This window comes from Porites lutea, chromosome 14 (genome assembly GCF_958299795.1).
Source record: "Porites lutea chromosome 14, jaPorLute2.1, whole genome shotgun sequence".
NCBI classification, from domain to species: Eukaryota; Metazoa; Cnidaria; class Anthozoa; order Scleractinia; family Poritidae; genus Porites; species Porites lutea.
This window is the reverse complement of record NC_133214.1, coordinates 16800916-16819360: the sequence shown is the minus strand read 5'-3', so window position 1 is coordinate 16819360 and position 18445 is coordinate 16800916. Positions and strand designations below refer to the sequence as shown.

The 18445-nt window shown below is 39.8% G+C and overlaps 1 pseudogene; it reads right to left on the bottom strand.

The window, feature by feature from the left end:
• LOC140924802 (uncharacterized) overlaps positions 1 to 18445 on the bottom strand; it is a 451675-nt pseudogene that overhangs the window by 141148 nt on the left and 292082 nt on the right.

Here is an 18445-nt window from a genome sequence, read left to right as displayed (position 1 = left end):
GTATCAAGAAATGAATGAGAAAGGAACGATTTCATATTAAGACTGACCCAGAGCCAGTTTTGTAAGGGTTAACTAGCTGCTTTTATATTCATCTATAACTGGGGGTTTCACAGTGCCTGTGGTGGATGGCCATTGTATTTATAACGAGTCCATCCACCCTTAAATAGGTCCCCTGCATGCCCTCGTACTCTTCTTGACCACAGGCTGTAGGTTGGTGGGGAAGCTAAGTTAGCACTGACTTTATAGGCCCCATTTATATGAAGAATAATTGTCCCGGGAAAAAGGTTCTCTCTTCCTTTAGCGATCAATTTTCTGAGAATAAAACTGACCCAAGCTAATAGGGCGCGCATGCTCTGATTGTCTAAAGCAGCGGTCGCGCATGCATTCAAAGTGTTCGTGTGGAGAAACGTTGACCCCCTACAATCGAAAGGGTGAGCGGTCTACGCGCGGCACCCTTAAGCCGAGCGTAAATTTCTAAAACGTTGGCGCTCAGGGCGGCTAAAGAAGGAGAGTAACCCTTATACCCCGGATAACGTTTCTACATATAACAGGGGCGGATCTAGGGGGAGGGTGCAGGGGGTGCGCACCCTCCCCTGAGATGACCTACGGTTTTCTAATACAACTGGTATTCTGCAGAAAAAAAAAAACTATGTGGTTTATTGGTGTTGAAGTAGAGCAAGAGACGAGTGCACCCCCTCCTAAAAAAAATCCTGGATCCGCCCCTGTATAAGCGAGGCCTTAATTGGCTTAGCGGTAATAGGCATCATGACGTGACCTGACCTGACCTAAATATTGACTTTCCCAGTTTATACTAGGAACAAACGGCCCTAGCGTTTGAATCAAAAACTGTTCATGTTTACTTAAGTAGTATAGTAAGGACCGAATTCAGTTCTTTTTGGGAAGAATCTCTTAAAGTAGGGAAGGCATACATTATCGGAAACGTGCATAGTCATGAAGACGAAGGCAAACTAGCTTTTTTTTTAAAAAAAAAGTAATATACGCCCTTCCACATTTCCCATAATGCACCTTATTTGCCCCCGAAGATTTTGCCTGACCTTTGTTTTCATTTCTCCTGGGTATTGCAGTCATCCCAAGAGAAATTGAAAACAGTGGTTATGCAAAATTTGGGGGGCAAATAAGGTGCATGCATTATGGAAAATGTGGAAGTGGAGCAGGAAACGTGATTTTTTACTCTTCATTCACCATTTGCACATCTCCCACACGCCTTGCTTTCCCTCCAAAGACTTTCCATAACCTTACACTTAATTTCCCCTGGGTATTACAGTCGTCCCAAAAGAGATTAAGGACCGCTTATGCAAAACAAGGTCTATTATAGAAGATGTGAAAATGGCGAGTTCTCCCTTTAAGCTTTTTTACCTTTCCTTTGTTTACGAAAAGGGCAAATTTGACAAGAATTTATAACATATTTATCACCCTAAACCTAATTAACACAGGATGATAAAAGAGGCATGTCGATAATTGGGGGTCTCACGAAAATGACATTTTGCGAAATTGGCAAATTTGGCAATTAAGGATTCATCAAAGGTCAGGCAAAAAATTTAAATGAGAACAGAAGAGGCCTATTGGCAGTTGGCGATTTTCACGAGAATTGCAAATTGGAGAAAATGGGGAAATTGGCAAGAATCTATCAAAAGGTTTTGCAAAACCTCAAATGAGGTGACAAAGAGGGAAACAAATGGCGATTATAAGAAAATGGCAAATTTTAGGCGAAAGAGAGAAATTTCGGCAAAAATTGTGAGTATGCCAAAAAGTCTCTTGCCAAATATTCACATAAGATGACAAAAAAAGGCATCTGGACAAATGGCGATTTATTTGGCAAGAATTTGTAGGTTTGGCAAAAATTAAAACAAGATGACAAAAGAGGCATGTCGATAATTGTGGGTTTTACGAAAATGACAAATTTTTCGAAATTGGCGAATTTGGATTCATCAAAGATCTGGCGAAAATTTTAAATGAGACAACAAAAGAGGTCTTCTTGGTTTGCAACCGCGTGACAAGGCTACCATGTGTGTGTGTGTGTGTGTGTGTGTGGGGGGGGGGGGGGTCAATACAATAGTATTTGTCTCCAAGTATTAACACGAAAATAGAGTTAAGTTCCCAGAGGAGAGAAATGCTCTTTTTTCTTGCGCACCAGCATGGCCGCCGTGACGGCGAGTGCAAACCTGCAATATTGACAGTTAGCGATTTCACGAAATTAGCAAATTGAGAAAATGGGGAATTGGGCAAGAATCCATCAAAGGTTTGGCAAAAACTCAAATGAGGTTACAAAGAGGGAGATCTTGACAAATGGTGATTATAAAAAAAAAAGGCAAATGTAGGCGAAAAAGGAAAAAAAATTGGGCAAAAATGGAGAGTTCAAGGGTTTGGCCAATTACAAAGGGGTACCTTGACAAATGACAATTTTATAAAGTTTATAAATTTGGCAAAAAATTTTAAAAAGTTTGGCAAAAACGTGAGCAGGATGACAAAAGAGGCATGTCGATAATTGTGGGATTTACGAAAATGACATATTTTGCAAAATTCGCGAATTTGGCAAAGGAATCATTAAAGGTCTGTCAAAAAAATTAAATGAGATAACAGTTGGCGATTTTCGCGAAAATGGCAAATTTGAGAAAACGGGGAATCCGGCAAGAATCCATCAAAGGTTTGGCAAAACCTCAATTGAGGTGTCAAAGAGGGAAATCTTAACAAATGGCTATTACAATAAGAAAATGGCAAATGTAGGCGAGAACGGCAAATTTCGGCAAAAATGGCGAGTGTACCAAACATTCATCAAGGGTTTGGCCAAATATTCAAATAAGATGACAAAAAAGGACATCTTGACAAATAGCGATTTTACGAAAATGACAAATTTGGCAAAAATTTATTTAAGGTTTGGCAAAAATTAAAACAAGATGACAAAAGAGGCATGTCGATAATTGTGGGTTATACGAAAATGACATATTTTGCGAAACCGGCGAATTTGGCAAGGACTGAGACAATGAAACAACAAAACAGGCATATTGACAGTTGGCGATTTACACAAAAATGGCAAATTTGAGAAAATGGGGAATTGGGCAAGAATCCATCAACGGTCTGGCAAAACCTCATTTAGAGTGATAAAGAGGGGAATATTGAGAAAAGGTAGATTTCGACAAATATGGCGAGTGTGCCAAAAAAATCATCAAGGGTTTGGCCAAATATTCAAATAAGATGACAAAAAGGGGCATGTTGATAGCTGGCGATTTTTAGGACAATGACAAATTTTGCAAAGATGGCGAATTTGGCAAGAAGTTATCTAAGGTTTGACAAAAATTTACAAAGAGATGACAAAAAGGGGCATCTTGACAAATGGCGATTATAACAAAAATGGCAAATTGGGCAACATTTCATTTAAGGTTTGCCAAAATTCAAATGAGATGACAAACGAGGCATGTCGATAATTGTGAGTTTTACGAAAATGACAAATGATCGCGAATTCGGCAAGGATTCATCAAAGGACTTAGAAAATTGCCTGTTGATAATTAGCAAGAATAGCAACTTTGGCTAAAATGGCGAATTTGGGAAGAACTTATCAAAGGTTTGGCAAAAATTTTGAACAAGATGACAAAAGAAGGATGTCGTTATTTGTGGGTTTTTACGAAAATGCCGTTTTTTGCGAAATCAATGAATTCCTGGAAAAATCCATCAAAGGTTTGGCAAAGTTTAAATGAGACGGCAAAAACGGGCATCTTGTACAAAACGCGTTCTCAATAAGAAAATGGCAAATATAGGCAATAAAGGCAAATTTCGTCGGTAAAAAGAAGCAGTGGCGAGTATGCCAAAAATTAGTCAAGAGTTTGGACAAATATTCAAATCAGATGACAAAACGTGGCATGTTGACAGCTGGTAATTTTTAGGAAAATAACAAATTTGGCAAGACGTTATCAAAGGTTTGACAAAAGAGATGACAAAAAGGGGCATCTTGACAAATGGCGATTATAACAGAAATGGCAAATTTGGCAACAATACATTTAAGAATTGCCAAAAATTACATGAAATGACAAACGAGGCATGTTGACTGTTATCGATTTTTACAAAAATGACAAATTTGGCGAAAATAGCGAATTTGGCAAGAAGTAATGAATGGCTTGCCAAATGAGAAGGCGAAAAATGGCCTGTTGGTAATTAGAGATTTTTACAAGGACGGCAAATTTTGGCGAAAATGGCAAATTTGGGAAGAATATAACAGGACAGGTTTGAACAAAATTCAAATGAGATAACAAAAAAGGCTACCTTGACAATTACTTATTTTTCGAAAAAGGCACATTTTTGCCAAAAATGGTGAATTAATTTGACAAAGGTTAATCAAATGTTTAGCAAAAACTCATAAATGAGTTGTCAAAAAGAAAGTATGTGAAAATTTGGGTACCAGTTGAGATTGAACCTCGTGTGGTCCCTGATCTAATGGTGCTGAAATGACAGAAAAATATCTGACAATCGACGTGACATTGTTATAAAGAAAAAATAAAGCATTTTTTATTGTCGTTGACGAAGATAGGTCCTCTGACTGAAAAACTTCCAACAATGCATCGAGATGAAATTAACTGATTAAGAACACCGTACTAAAAGTAAGCTTGAACAAATGTGGCTATAGAAACGCAAGTAATTCCTGTAGTCATAGGTGCATCATAAGTAATCAACAAAACAATGTGTTTAGCTGTTTAAGTTTTGGCAGTAACCTGTGTACAGCCACCCTCTACCCTCAACAGAAAAACTCGATGAGGGAAAAGATCAGTTCTTTTAAGCATCATTTTCGATTATGTTTCCCGCGAATTGAAACATAACTTTTATATAGTATTTCCTTGTTTTCTGTTCTTGCTGATGGGGATGTGCTGCTGGGCGAGGTCGCATTTTCACGTCTAGATTAGCTATAATGAGGTTGAACATTATAATTAATTAACATTAATTTTTGAGTAGGAATTCAACGGAAGATTCGCGGTTGAAAAGTTGACTTTATAAGGTAGATGCATAGAAAGAAAGTGACTACATATATTGTGATCGCGTAAATTACATTTGTCAAAAAGTGGATAAGATGGCTTCTATAAGGTCCTCAGAATAGATAGTATAATAATGGGGTAGGGGTTCTGAAAGGTCATCAGCATACACCCAGCAAAAATTATGTAAGTTTGGCAGTCAGGATTCAGAGAAAGATACTAGTCCAAAAAGTAGAGACTTCCAAGTTATGGTTGACAGGACATTCACCCACCTTTAGAACATCAATGACATCACAGGGCAAATTAAACCGTCTGTGATTTAAAACAGTGAGATTTGCCGATTAACCTCATCTACAACCAATGAACGTACTCCTACAATGGTATAACCCTTTCCATTTCGACCAACTGCACTGAACAAAGACATCATTTGAAATAACATATCCGTTTCAAAAGGTGGGCCTGTTGCAAAGTCTTATTTTGCGACATTTCAAACTATGGTGCTGTTTCTATACCACACTTTGCGTTATTGCAAAATACGGGGTGTTTAACTCTTCTGTTCTCAGCTCAAAAATCACGTCCAGTCAATTGACCCGATCGGCGTCAGAAAGTCATTGCTGGCAAAAAAAGGAGCACTTTACTGGGACCAAGGTTTGCGCTAACGCATAATGTGGTCTGGCAATTGTGACGTATTTTGCGTTAACTCAATCTGTGTTCTAGGTTTTAAGACCAAGGTTTGCGCCAAAAAAATATCGCAAACCGTGTCGAACGTAAAGAGTCGCATTTTGAGATAAGTCGTTCCGTGTCCTTCCAAATAAACAGGGGAACCCAACGACGGTGTCCTCCCAAATACATTGAAAACCGCTCTTTTTAGGCTACCCAGAGTACAAATAGATTTGCAAGGGCTTCAGTGCTATATTACCGTAAAATTCCAAAAATAATCAGCGGGGCTTATATTTTTCAAAAGCCCTTTTTGAGGGGTTTATTTTCGGAGGGAAATTTGCGTCTTAAAATCGGCTACGCTTATACTTGGAGGGAAATTTGCGTCTCAAAATCGAGGGGGCTAGCTTATAGTTAGAAGGAAATTTATGTCAGTAATTTGCAGAAAGTTTTAACTGAAACTCGTCTTGAGGACTTTGACCTTTTTAAAACACAGCCACGCAAGTAGTCCAAGTATACTTTGTCTATATGGACCGAAGAAATCCAAGCCAAGAGTGAGGAGTAAACTACGCAAACAGAAATAAACTGTGACACTTTCTGACTGCAATCATTTGGGGCTTGTGATGGATCTTTGGCAAAGACAAAAATTTATATATTTTTGCTTTGTTTTGTTTTGTATTTGAGGGCGATTTCCAAGTTCAAGACGCCCGAGGGGCTTATATCCGGAGGGACGATTTTACGGAGGATTTTTTGCGTTACAAATATGGGGGCTTATATTTGGAGGGGCTTAATTTCGGAATTTTACGGTATTTTCCCGGAAATTTAAGATGCAGATTAACGTATTACGAAAGTTAGAATTTTTCTGGTTCCTCTCTCCATCACATTTTCGAACCCGAAAATTTTAGGTTTCGTATTTTGCAAGAAATTTTTAGCCTTCCTCAAGTGATAGAAAATTCTAGGCAATATTTGCTTCTGTGAACAGCTATTTTACAGAAAATTATCGTTGGGTTCCCCTGAATATAATAGTCAGTATTTCGCGACAGCGCGAAATGTGGTTCCCAGATCGTGGAGTATTTATAGGCTTCGCTTTTCAGGCCAGGATTTGAGTTATCTCAAACTGTGGACTGTGGAAAGAAGTCACATTTTGCATTAACTCAATCTGTGTCTTACCAATCAATCACCGAAAGTCACACACCTTTCTAGAAAAACTAGTGATTTTACAACCGTTCAGCCTTCATATTAAAACCGGAAACACTGACTGTTTCCTGCGCCAATCAAGAATACAACACAATCAGCGAACTTACGCATTTTATGCTTAAAAGATCGCCAGTAAAGACCTGTCTTTGAACGCTTTATTTGCATAATGAACAGAATCAATTAGTGTCATACTTTCGTAAGCCGGTTCGCTTTTTATTCGAGTTCACGATATTCATAAGATGCAGAGTATCTGTATATGGACTTAGATGGTGAAAATATTTTGCGATTTGACTTGTCCTCTCCGCCAAGTCTTAGCTATCTTAACGGATATGGGCTAAAAATTAAGTTGATCGATACCAAAGTGAGAGACGGAGTAGAAACGGCACAATCCGCTCTTCATATTTTTATAACATGTAAAAACGTGAAATTTAACTTTAACGACCCACAGCCGGTATTGTTTTTTTCGAATTCTTAATGTAAAATGCCAAAACGACATTAAATATACTCTCCTTCGCAGCCTTAAAATCCGAAATTGTGTTGTTGATTCGGCCGCCATGTTTACTTAACCTTGCAAGACAAATTTTACTACCGTCCCCGACCCACTAAACTTGCAAATTTTGCTCGAGGACCAAACTGCAACGGAGGTTCTTTTCCAGTCCTATGCCGCGACTAACACGATAGATCGCATGACCTGATTGGCTTGTATATCACATTACGTCAGAGGACATGTTCACAAGATAGGACATAAGTGCAACGGTACAAGCATTCGACTCTCGCAAGCACCTTTGATTACCGTTACAACACTTTGCCCCCTGTTGCAATCTAACCTTGTCGCCTCTTTGACGCGAATCAAACGTAATGGATCAACGGTGTGTAAAATGTAGCCTGCGTAGCAGGCGTTTCCGTTTGGTTTCGGGGCAAAGAAATACCGAGGAAGGGGACTTTCGGTTTTGACCGCGCGAGAAATGAAACGAGAGCCAAAAAGTGAAAGAGGGGGGAGGGGGAGGGGAAGGAAGGAAACGCTTGCAGACAAACCCCTCGATTTTGAAAACCTGCGTTCGCCAGCGAACGCAGCGCCTGATTGGCTCGGCTAGTCGAACAATGTTGACATGTGTCGATCAAAGGTTTGTTTCATACTGAGAGGTCATGTTTGGTACGTGACACGCATATTAATTTTCTGTGGTTATTGTTTATTCTGGTCGGCAAGATTTTCCCTCCAATGCAAGAGCATTTTATTTAACTTCTTTCGAAACACAAAGCTCTTCTTGCGACTTTATAAGGGTTTCAGGTCGTTTTATTTGTCTCCTGGATCTGAATAACTAAAAGCGATTTTCTTTTGTCAGGGAATGCGCTGGTTTCCTATGCTGGGCCCAGCTCGTTAGTGTTTTTTTTTTTTTTTTGCGGGATGTTAAATTCTCTCGGTTAGTGATTTACAGATACAAATTTTGAAGAATGGATTGCACCTTAAACTGAAGCTACATCAACTAGGAAGACCTGCATTGTGACTCAGTCAAAATTTCTGCTTGGTTCTCCACGCGAACTTTCAGTTGCCGGGTTAGCTTTGTTCTAGGATGCTTTTACAAGAGCACTCTAGTTGTCTGTGCCGTGGCGAGAACGGTAAGCCGTTCTGTCTAGCTGATCTAGACTTGAATGCTTGTCACATTTTACCACTTCAAATCCAACTTTCTGGAGGTTTAGAGCTAAAATTTTAAAACTTCATTCACCCTCGCGGTCCTTCCTTTAAGACGGATTAAGAAGACAAATGTACAAAGCCTGCATTGATCGTTCGGATTCATTGAGATTTCACCATTAACGCCGTCCAAGCGCTCCAAAATACAAAAAAAAATATTTTAGTTACAGAAACCCGTCCTCTAAAGTTCATTTCCGCTCCACGGAAGGCCAAACATTTTATTGGTCAATTATGACAGTTGATGACAGCATCAAATGTCGGTTCGTGAACTCAGGCGTGACAGACCAAGTGGGTGGTTTTCAAAATCCCCGGGTTTGTCTGCAAGCGTTTCCTTCCTTTCTTTCCCACCCCCTCCCCGCTCTTTTACTTGCGCCACTTTTCTCGCGGTCTTTGACTCTCGTTCCTCGTTCTTTTCTCCTAAACCGTACAGAAACGCTTGCTACGCAGGCTATGTAAAATGTAGATTTTTAACTTAATATGAGGTTTTAATTTACTTTGTACTCAACTCCATCCGCGAGCAGTTGGCTTAAACTATTTTATCGTGTACTTATAAAGGTTGAATGTGTATGTACAATCAAATCATTTTCAAGCAGTCACTGTTGGGGATGGAAAAACTGGTCTGTTTAAAGAGGGTCTCAATGGGGTTAACCGATAGGCGTAAAACGGCCAAAAATTTAGTCGATAGCCGTAAAAATTGAAAAATTTTAACCGTTAGCCGTAAATAGGGTAAAAAAGAGTTAACCGTAAAATACTGATTGTTCCCTAGATTTGCTACTTTTAAGGAAGGTACTAAACTCACCTATGGCTGCGTTTTTTATTACCCGGCTAGTGTGACTCTGCATGTACGCACGTTAGCCAAAGCGCCTTTTAGGTGTTGACCAAGACCTAGGTTCCAGTTCCTCCGCTCTCTCGGGTAATTAATTTTTTTTTCCATAGCGAAATGGATTAATGGATTGCTGGAGATTAATATTTGCGATTTTCAGGAGGTCGTGCCCTCGAAACACAAGTGAAACAACACGCAGCTATAGATGTCACTGTTTGTAAAACACGTTGCCGATAAACAACATTTCCCGTTTTTCTCTGACGCTACGGTTGACATTGCCATGCCTAGTCCTTGTACGGCTTCCTCCCAAGCAATCTCGGGCAAACTCGCTAGGACCAAGTGACCCGAAAAGAATTAGGCGCGCGGAATAATGGGGCCTACGGACAAGCGGATAACGACAGACAGTCGTTCCGTCAAGTCCTTCGCTATCATTAAAAACACTGGTCACCGGAATTTTGGTTTTGGCCGTTTTCACACTAGAGGTAGAAATGGATTATCCGTCTGAGACTAGCCTGGGTACAGTCGTCCCCTTCCCGACAGACACCCCTTCTCCGATTTTTTCTGAGGGGAGGGGGCGGCTGTACAGAGGCTATCTGGGACGGATAATCCCGTCATCAAACTGTCCTTCGAAATTGAAGGATAAAGTCAGGCGGATTTTTCATTCAAAATCAAAACCCTTTCCATTTCGATTTCAAATTAAGACGTGTTACCTATCTTATGCGAATTATCAAACGGATAGCTTATCTCACATCCGTCTGTAGTATGAAAACAGCCATTTCTGTCATGATTAAATTTTCCTCCCCCTGCCTTGAGTTAGGCGTTCACGTGTCTGCTTTTGCTTTTTCGCAAAGATTATTTTTACATTGACTATTGACATTTCTATGCGTAAAATAATATTTAAAATGGAATACTTTTTATAAATAGTATGATCTATCAAATGTTAAAATTTTTCAATAGAATAACTTCATTTTATCCCGTGATGATCCTAAGACCTTTATTTTGTTTTGAAGATACAAAGAATACAGGTTTATTAATATTTAACTCCTTGAAACAAAAGAAATTAATTATTAAATTTTGTTAACCGTAACTGAAAAAAATTAACCGATTGCCGTAAAAGAGCCAAAATTTTAGCCGATAACCGTAAAAGCCACCACCCCATTGAGACCCTCTTTAAAGCTCGATCGATTACAAGCCGCTGTCGGGTAAATGAGCCCGCACTCATCTCCCCGAAAAACCCATTTTGGATTAGTTTGGGAGGACTCTGGGGCGCCTGATGCAATTTCGAGCCAAATGAACAAAACAAATTCGGTTCCGATTGTAGTTCCAGTAATATCGGAGAAGAATAAATTATTCTTTCAAATTCTTTCATGGACAACTCTTTCCGATGCAGCCTCCTCCTGAGGTCTTTTCCGTAAAAAAATTGGAAAAGGCCTGGTGACGAGGTTGTCTCCGCTGAGGGTAAAAGACCGGACCAGTAGGAAAGCGATAGCCTGCGAGAAGCTCTCCATTTTGGGAAGTCGTGAGAAGACACTCGAGAGCTATACGCGAAAGAAGACGTTCGCACGCGCGTTCTTTCGCGGGACGCTTCGCACGCCATAAATGGAGCGCTACTTAATAGTTTCACCTGAAAACAACGTTTGAACGCGGCAGGTTTAGCTCAGTCGGTAGAGCGCTTGACTGCAGAGCGGGAGGTCGCGGGTTCGATTCCCGGGGCCGGACCAATACTCAGGGTCTTAAAAAAACTGAGGGATGAAGGTACGTCCTTTGTCCCTCAAACGGCTAGACCTTCGCGTGGCTCGGATGACCACGTAAAATGGCGGTCCCGTCTCCATTAGGAGACGTAAAAATAGTGTCCCCAATTAGTACTTAAGTGCTAAATACATTGACACTAAAATAAAGTGCTTTTTTTTTTTTTTTTTGAACTGATAGGGTCTTAAAGGTAGCCATATTATATGTAGTCCGGATAAAGAAAAGGCCAGATTTGCATTAGGCAAATTTACAAGTTTACAAGTCTGCGTAACAGGCGCCTGTTATTTATTTTTTATAGGCAAAGAGGAGAGAAGAGGAGGCCCCCTCTCCTTTTCTCCCCTCGCGAGTCCTCGAGAATTCTTCCTTCGCCCTAAAATAAGCGGCGCCTGCTGCGTAGGCTAACCACAGGTACCCCAAGCTCAAGAGTGAGAATCGTTGTTGCGTAACAGAAAGGTATCTGACAAATGGTAGCGCGATGACCTTATTTAACATTTGTCGTCTAAGTAATATATAGATTTAGCCAGGGCTAAAAGCGAAGCTCTCTTTAATATTTATCGTTTCCTTAGACTACGAGCAGTCTCTCTTTTTTCTGTAGTCCGTCGAGCAAAACGCGAGACACGCAATGGCCACGCGCGTGACTGATGGCGCGAGACGGGAAAGGCACGAAAAAAGAGAGACTACCCGCAAAGCCAGAGAGAATGGTCTTTCACGGTCTAGTGATTTTTCGGCGTCAAAACTGTTGACAGGCCAGGCACGTGAAACGTGACTTTAGAGTTTGCTTGAACAACAGAGGTTTTTCTACTTTTCCTTTTAAATCGCAGCTTATGCAGTGCATAGAGTTAGAGTCGATTCTAAGCTAATTGACTGAGCAAATCTTAATTTTGGCCGCTGGTCTCACCTTTAGAGGTCATGAAGCTGGTCTATTTCTCTGATATTAATAATTCATTTCCTGTGCATTATGTTTTGAATGAGATCACCCGTGGCCTAGTTCTTGTTTGCGGGATGTTGAATTTTCACGGGACAGTGTTCTACATATCCTAATTGTAGCTTAACTTTACGCTGTAAGTCACTCAAGATCATTCTTTGGGCGCCGATTTGTTTTTTCTTTCATTCTTGAGAATCTTTGTTCTATAGCGCGATGTCCTGTAGTGCATCCGTTGGTAATAACTATTGTTTTAGCTTTACAAAATAAACAGTCTAAGAGTCTTCCAGCCTATGCTACTTTCTGTTTTAAGTTCTAAAGTAAGACTACCGTTTTGGAACTAAAGCGTTCCTTGACAGTGAAGAGAGGCTTTGAGCATTTAAATTGCGCGATCACGTCACGTACCCGGAGAGATGAGACCTTCTTATGCTTCTCTTTGCTCCGTATCTAATGTTTTTTTTTTTTCGGGAAACGTGACAAACTTTCCTGCAGTGCTTCAGCCATCATCAACTTGTCAATGGTTTCGATTGTTGACAGTTTGTTGTCAACGCTTGACAAATCAGCCAATCGTATTTTGCGTTGTGAGGCCAACGCTTAATTCATTGGCTCTGGCTAAGCGGGCAGTCTCTCTTTTTTCTTCTCGGGCTGCCGCCCTCGTTTCGCGCGTCTCGCGGCTTCGCCGCTCCCGCGCGCGTGCATTGCTCTCACTAAATCTGAAGAAAAAGAGAGACTGCTCGCAGTCTATCGTTTCCTCAAAGAAAATATAAAATCGAGTAAAGACAGGGTGAAAGCAACGAGAGCAGTAAACACAACAACAGTAGATCTAATTTGCAAAAAAAAAAAACAATTTTGCAAGTGCAACACACTTTTTCTAATTAGCAAAACACAACTGTGCACATGCAGCACACTTTTTTGTACATTTTCTTGCCGTTGTTTTGCACGACTAAAACGTGAAACTTCTTTTAACTTTCTATTTACACGTTTTATGGAGGAAATGTTTGTGTTCCTGTTCACCCTGTTTTTTCACTGCCGCTCATTTTTCACTTTGGTAGCCGCTAGCACCTCTCATTTTCTAACCGCCGCTATGTTTTTCTTCCAACGAAATTGGTCTCCGTTGTCATTTATTTCTCGCTCAAGCTCTTTCCCTGTTATATGAGGCCCATTTCAAACGTCGTGCTACTGCCGTGCCGATCCCAATTGATCGAATTAAATTCGACTTTACCACGGCAGTAGCGCGACGTTTGAAACCAATTCTACAGAATTGACGACTAAAAATCGATTTTACAAGGCAAAAATGAAAATATTCAAAAAGTGTATTCCATCGGCAAGTGAATCTGTTTATCGTGGGATTTTTGTGCCTCATCGTGAGACTTGAGAGGTCTGCTCTCAGTTTTACCTTTCTAAAGCTGTTTTTAAAAACACAGTCCGTAGTCCGCGTTTTATACCTAGTCCGCGTTTAAAATACTCAGTCCGTAGTTTCAAGTCCGCATTTTATGCGTCCATGTTTTATACCCCAGATCCGTGGTCCGCAGTCTGTGTTTTATACCGACCGGTTTCACGGAAAAACCTAGGCTTAAAGTGGTTTCAGTGCCTGGGTCTATGGCCAAATTAGGACACGCCAGCTAGCCACAGAACCACAAACTATGTTGTTGCTTGCGGTTTAGTTATCTTGGGCCTGACTGGCTTTTTCATGCATGAAACGTATCAAGGTTAGCCGTAAAGAAGCCAAAAGGTTTAGGCGTTAGGCGTAAAACATGGAAAATTTTTGATCGTTAGAAGCATTAAAAAAAATTTAAAACGTAACGCATAGAAAATTACCATTAGCCGAGAAAAGCAAAATTCTATTCTCTTTCGGTACGCTCAGCCGAATAGAAAATATTTCTGTTATAAGTATAAAGAGACAAAACAACACAATGATTAAGGGGGGGACGAGCCGCCAGCAATCGAGTTTATTATACCAATTCTCTATTTTCCAATTGCCCATAATACACTCTGTATGCCCCCCAAATTCTGCATAAACCATTGTTTTTAAATGCTCCTGGGAGTATTGCATTTTCCCAAGAGCATTTCAAGACAATAAGTTATGCAAAATTTGGGGGGCAAACAGAGTGTATTATGGGCAATTGGAAAATAGTCAATTGACCACTCCAGAAAATACCATAACATACCATAATGCTCTTTGTTAGTCACCCCAAAATTTTGCATAAGCATTGCCTTCAGTTTCTCTTGGGAGTTAAAATGGCCCCGAGAGAAACTGAAAACAATGCTTATGCAAAATTTTGGGGTGACTAACTAAGAGCATTATGGTATGTTATGGTATTTTCTGGAGTGGTCAATAAGAGTTACAGCAAAAGCACCAAAATATAACGGATATATGCGAAAAATAAATACAAAGCACTCAGAGCCTGACTCCTCCCTTTGGGCCCGTAGGTAGGTGAGGTAACCCGCTTAGGTGGGGTAAAAAAATAACCCTCATTTACAAGCAATATTACAACCCTGCCGTCCCGGGATGCACTTTCTCAAGATTATTGGTCGCTAACCACGTAAACAAGAAATATGCTGGCAAGCCACGGGTTTTGGAGATTAATACTCTTCTACACTCACTTGCAGCTCTTGCTGCAAACTTCAGTGCTGTGGATTTTCATTGTTATATATCTTTAATGATGCAAAGCCATCGGCTAGGCGGGTTACCCCACCTTGAAACCTTTACATGCATGGCAAAATTTGACCGCGGCTGAGAGGGTTACCCGGTCTGGAAGACGGGCTACCCGCCTTGGCGGGTCACCCCACCTATCATGTACACGTAATCAATTTAAAACGAGAGACTATATGGACAGGCGGGTAATACCTCACCTATACGTGTTACCTCGCCCACCTGGGGTCCCCCACTTCAATGTAAACTGGCCCTAAGAGTAGCTAGATTAATGATACGTCCGTGAGCGCTAACAAGATATGCTGAGCAAAAACTGAACAAAGTAAACAGAGTCAGATCATTTGAAAAAAGCGATGCAAAAGTACACGTAAAAATAAAACGTAGGTATACCTATAAACCTCATACGTAAGAAAAGGTAAAAGGCAGCCACGAGTAAACTGGTCGGCGTCAAGTGGTGTGAAATTCAAAAGGAGTGGCTTGTACAGGATCTAATGATCCCAATGGGAACTGAATTTAACAATGTAATCAACAACTAAAAGAATTAAATACATATGTTATCCACTGACTAGAAATGTCTTCACCCCATTGAAACCCTTAAATCCTTAATTAAATTATCGTTTTTTCACTGATGCCTGTTTTCTTTTGTCCAATGATGGTTGACAAACCTAGATGGTAAATGAAACTGTAAAGAAAGGTCTTTAGCCCTTTGATTCATGGTCGGTTACGTTACGTAACCCGGGTGTAACAATTTACGATGCAAATTTAATTATTTTCCAACTCCAATTTGTATATATAAAAGCCCAAGAAGTTAAAATAGCATTTTTTTATGCCAGCCCCTTCAGAGAATATTCTCAAGGCCATCTGGCATATGGCTATTAAAACCTCATTTTTTAGTGCGACAGAAAGGTAAAATAAACAGAAAAATCGCACGGATCCGAGTTTTACTGAAAGCACCATGTACTGTCACACATGACTACCCCCGCTTCTTAATACCATTCTATTCAACTATCAAATTGCCTTCAGAGAACGAACAACATGAAAGACGCGATGGAACAAGGTGTAGTAATTATCAGCGAAAAACAACGGCGAATGCTCATTTCTTTGAGTGTGTTAATATGCCTGTTAGCTCTCATCGTTTTGGTTGTAGCTGCCGTTATGTTATCATTGATAATCTCTCGAAAGGACCATGCTGCAAAAGTATCAACACCTGAAGCCGCAGTGCAAGGTAAGCGCGCGTTATAACTTTTCGAAAGTGTCTAAACTGCCCGCAACCGGTGATCAGTGGCTTCAAAACGCATTTCCCTTAGCCTGGTAGGTTGAGCTGAAAAAATGAGCTTTTTTAGCCAACAACATTTTTAAAGGGGCTGTGTCACGGAAGTTCAGTTCATGTTGTTTGATTTTGCGAATTACTCGTCCTCAATCGCTATGGAACTTAGAGTAAGCAAAGAAATTACACGTAAATGACAAAATCAGAGATCCGAGACAAAAAAATATGTCTCCTGAGCATTATTTTTGAAGTTGCAAGCAGCAGGGATTAACTTTGAAAAACTGTTAGGCTGAACAGTTTTCAAAAATCCTAATTTCAATCCGTTTCAATCTTCTTCAGTTTTGCCCATCCGTGGTATCTGTTGTTTCTGTTATGTTATTTTAACCTTTTTTTATGTTTTAAGCGGTTATTTTTATGTTTCTCTTAATTTTAACAGGCATTTTGTAATTTCTTAATTTTGCCGAATTTTTTAGTGACACAGCTCCTTCAAGTAGCGGTTCATACTTAGCGTAGTCCTGTACAATCACAAGCCAAGTACAGCATGGTCCCCGTGTATGTTAATTTATGTTTACGTTCACTTGTTGCCTTTAGAAAAGGAGCTTTTTCTTTTCTTTTTCTTTTTTTCCTTTTTGTTTTGCTTTCCTTTCAGACTAAAGTATTTCTCTATCCACATTACCTTACTCAAAGAAGCCGGTCGGCAAAACCTAGAGCATTCTTTTCTCTCCATTCAGACATCAACGAGTGTACGACCAACGCCCATAACTGTGATGTCAAAGCTTTCTGTAATAACACTGAGGGATCGTTTAATTGCACATGCAGCCCTGGATACACTGGAAATGGAATGAAATGCACTGGTAAGTTATCATTTCTGATGGAAAAACAAAACATTGATAATTACAATGAGGTACGAAACAATCCCAAAGTGCTTCTCTATCCACATTATCTTACTGTAGAAGCCGGTCTACAAAAACTGGAGCATTCTTTTCTCTCCATCCAGATATTAACGAGTGTGCGACTAACGTTCATAACTGTGATGTCAAAGCTTTCTGTAATAACACTGAGGGATCCTTTAATTGCACATGCAGCCCTGGATACACTGGAAATGGAATAAAATGCACTGGTAAGTTATCATTTCTGCTGGAAAAAAACCATTGATAATTATAATAAGGTACGAGAAAATCCCCAAAGGGATTCTCCATCCATATTATCTTACTGTAGAAGCCGGTCTACAAAAACTAGAGCATTCTTTTCTCTCCATTCAGATATTAATGAGTGTACGACCAACGTTCATAACTGTGATGTCAAAGCTTTCTGTAATAACACTGAGGGATCGTTTAATTGCACGTGCAGCCCTGGATACACAGGAAATGGAACATCATGCACCGGTAAATCATCATGTCCAATGCAATAAAAACCATAATTATAATGAGGTACGAGACGGAAGTACCCACAGTGCTTCTGTATCCATATTACCTTTATACAGAAGCCGGTCTGCAAAAGTATTAAAGCATTTCTTCTCTCTATTCAGACATCAACGAGTGTACGACCAACGCCCATAACTGTGATGTCAAAGCTTTCTGTAATAACACTGAGGGATCCTTTAATTGCACATGCAGCCCTGGATACACTGGAAATGGAATAAAATGCACTGGTAAGTTATCATTTCTGCTGGAAAAAAACCATTGATAATTATAATGAGGTACAAGACAATCCCCAAAGGGCTTCTCCATCCATATTATCTTACTGCAGAAGCCGGTCTACAAAAACTAGAGCATTCTTTTCTCTCCATTCAGATATTAATGAGTGTACATCCAGCGCTCATGACTGTGATGTCAAAGCTTTCTGTAATAACACTGAGGGATCCTTTAATTGCACATGCAGCTCTGGATACACTGGAAATGGAACATCATGCACCGGTAAATCACCATGTATAATACGTTTTTAATGGTAATACAGAATGCATAAAGTACTTCAGAACAGAAACAAAGGAACAACAGCAACAAGAGCAATGCAAAGAAATAGAAATAATATGTGAAAATAAGTCAATCAAAAAAGGAAATCGGTATAATTATTAAAAAACAAAAATCGCCCACGCAACAAATATTTCTTACATAACCAACAATTCGTACCATTGGTCCTGTTATTATTTAATGGGCTTACTGTTAATCTTGTAAGGGCAAGAAAAAAATATATACTGCTCCTTGAAAAAAGTATACAAATCACGCATTAGCGATAACAGGCAAACTCTATTTTATTAGTAAGTTATCAGTCTTTTCGTGAACAATCAAATAAAACAAAAATGGTTCTTTCGATTCCCTAAAGGTTTGGTATGGGTACTTTATACATGTACCTAGAATCAAATAAGTATCAGTGAAGAGTTGACTTACAAATATAACAGAAGAATTGAAGCCACTAAATGAATGGTCTATACTTTTTGTCCATTACACCTACACGTAGATTTGAGTTCGTTTTTGGGCCCAACTAGAGAGACTGTAGATTCAAGCGGTTAGT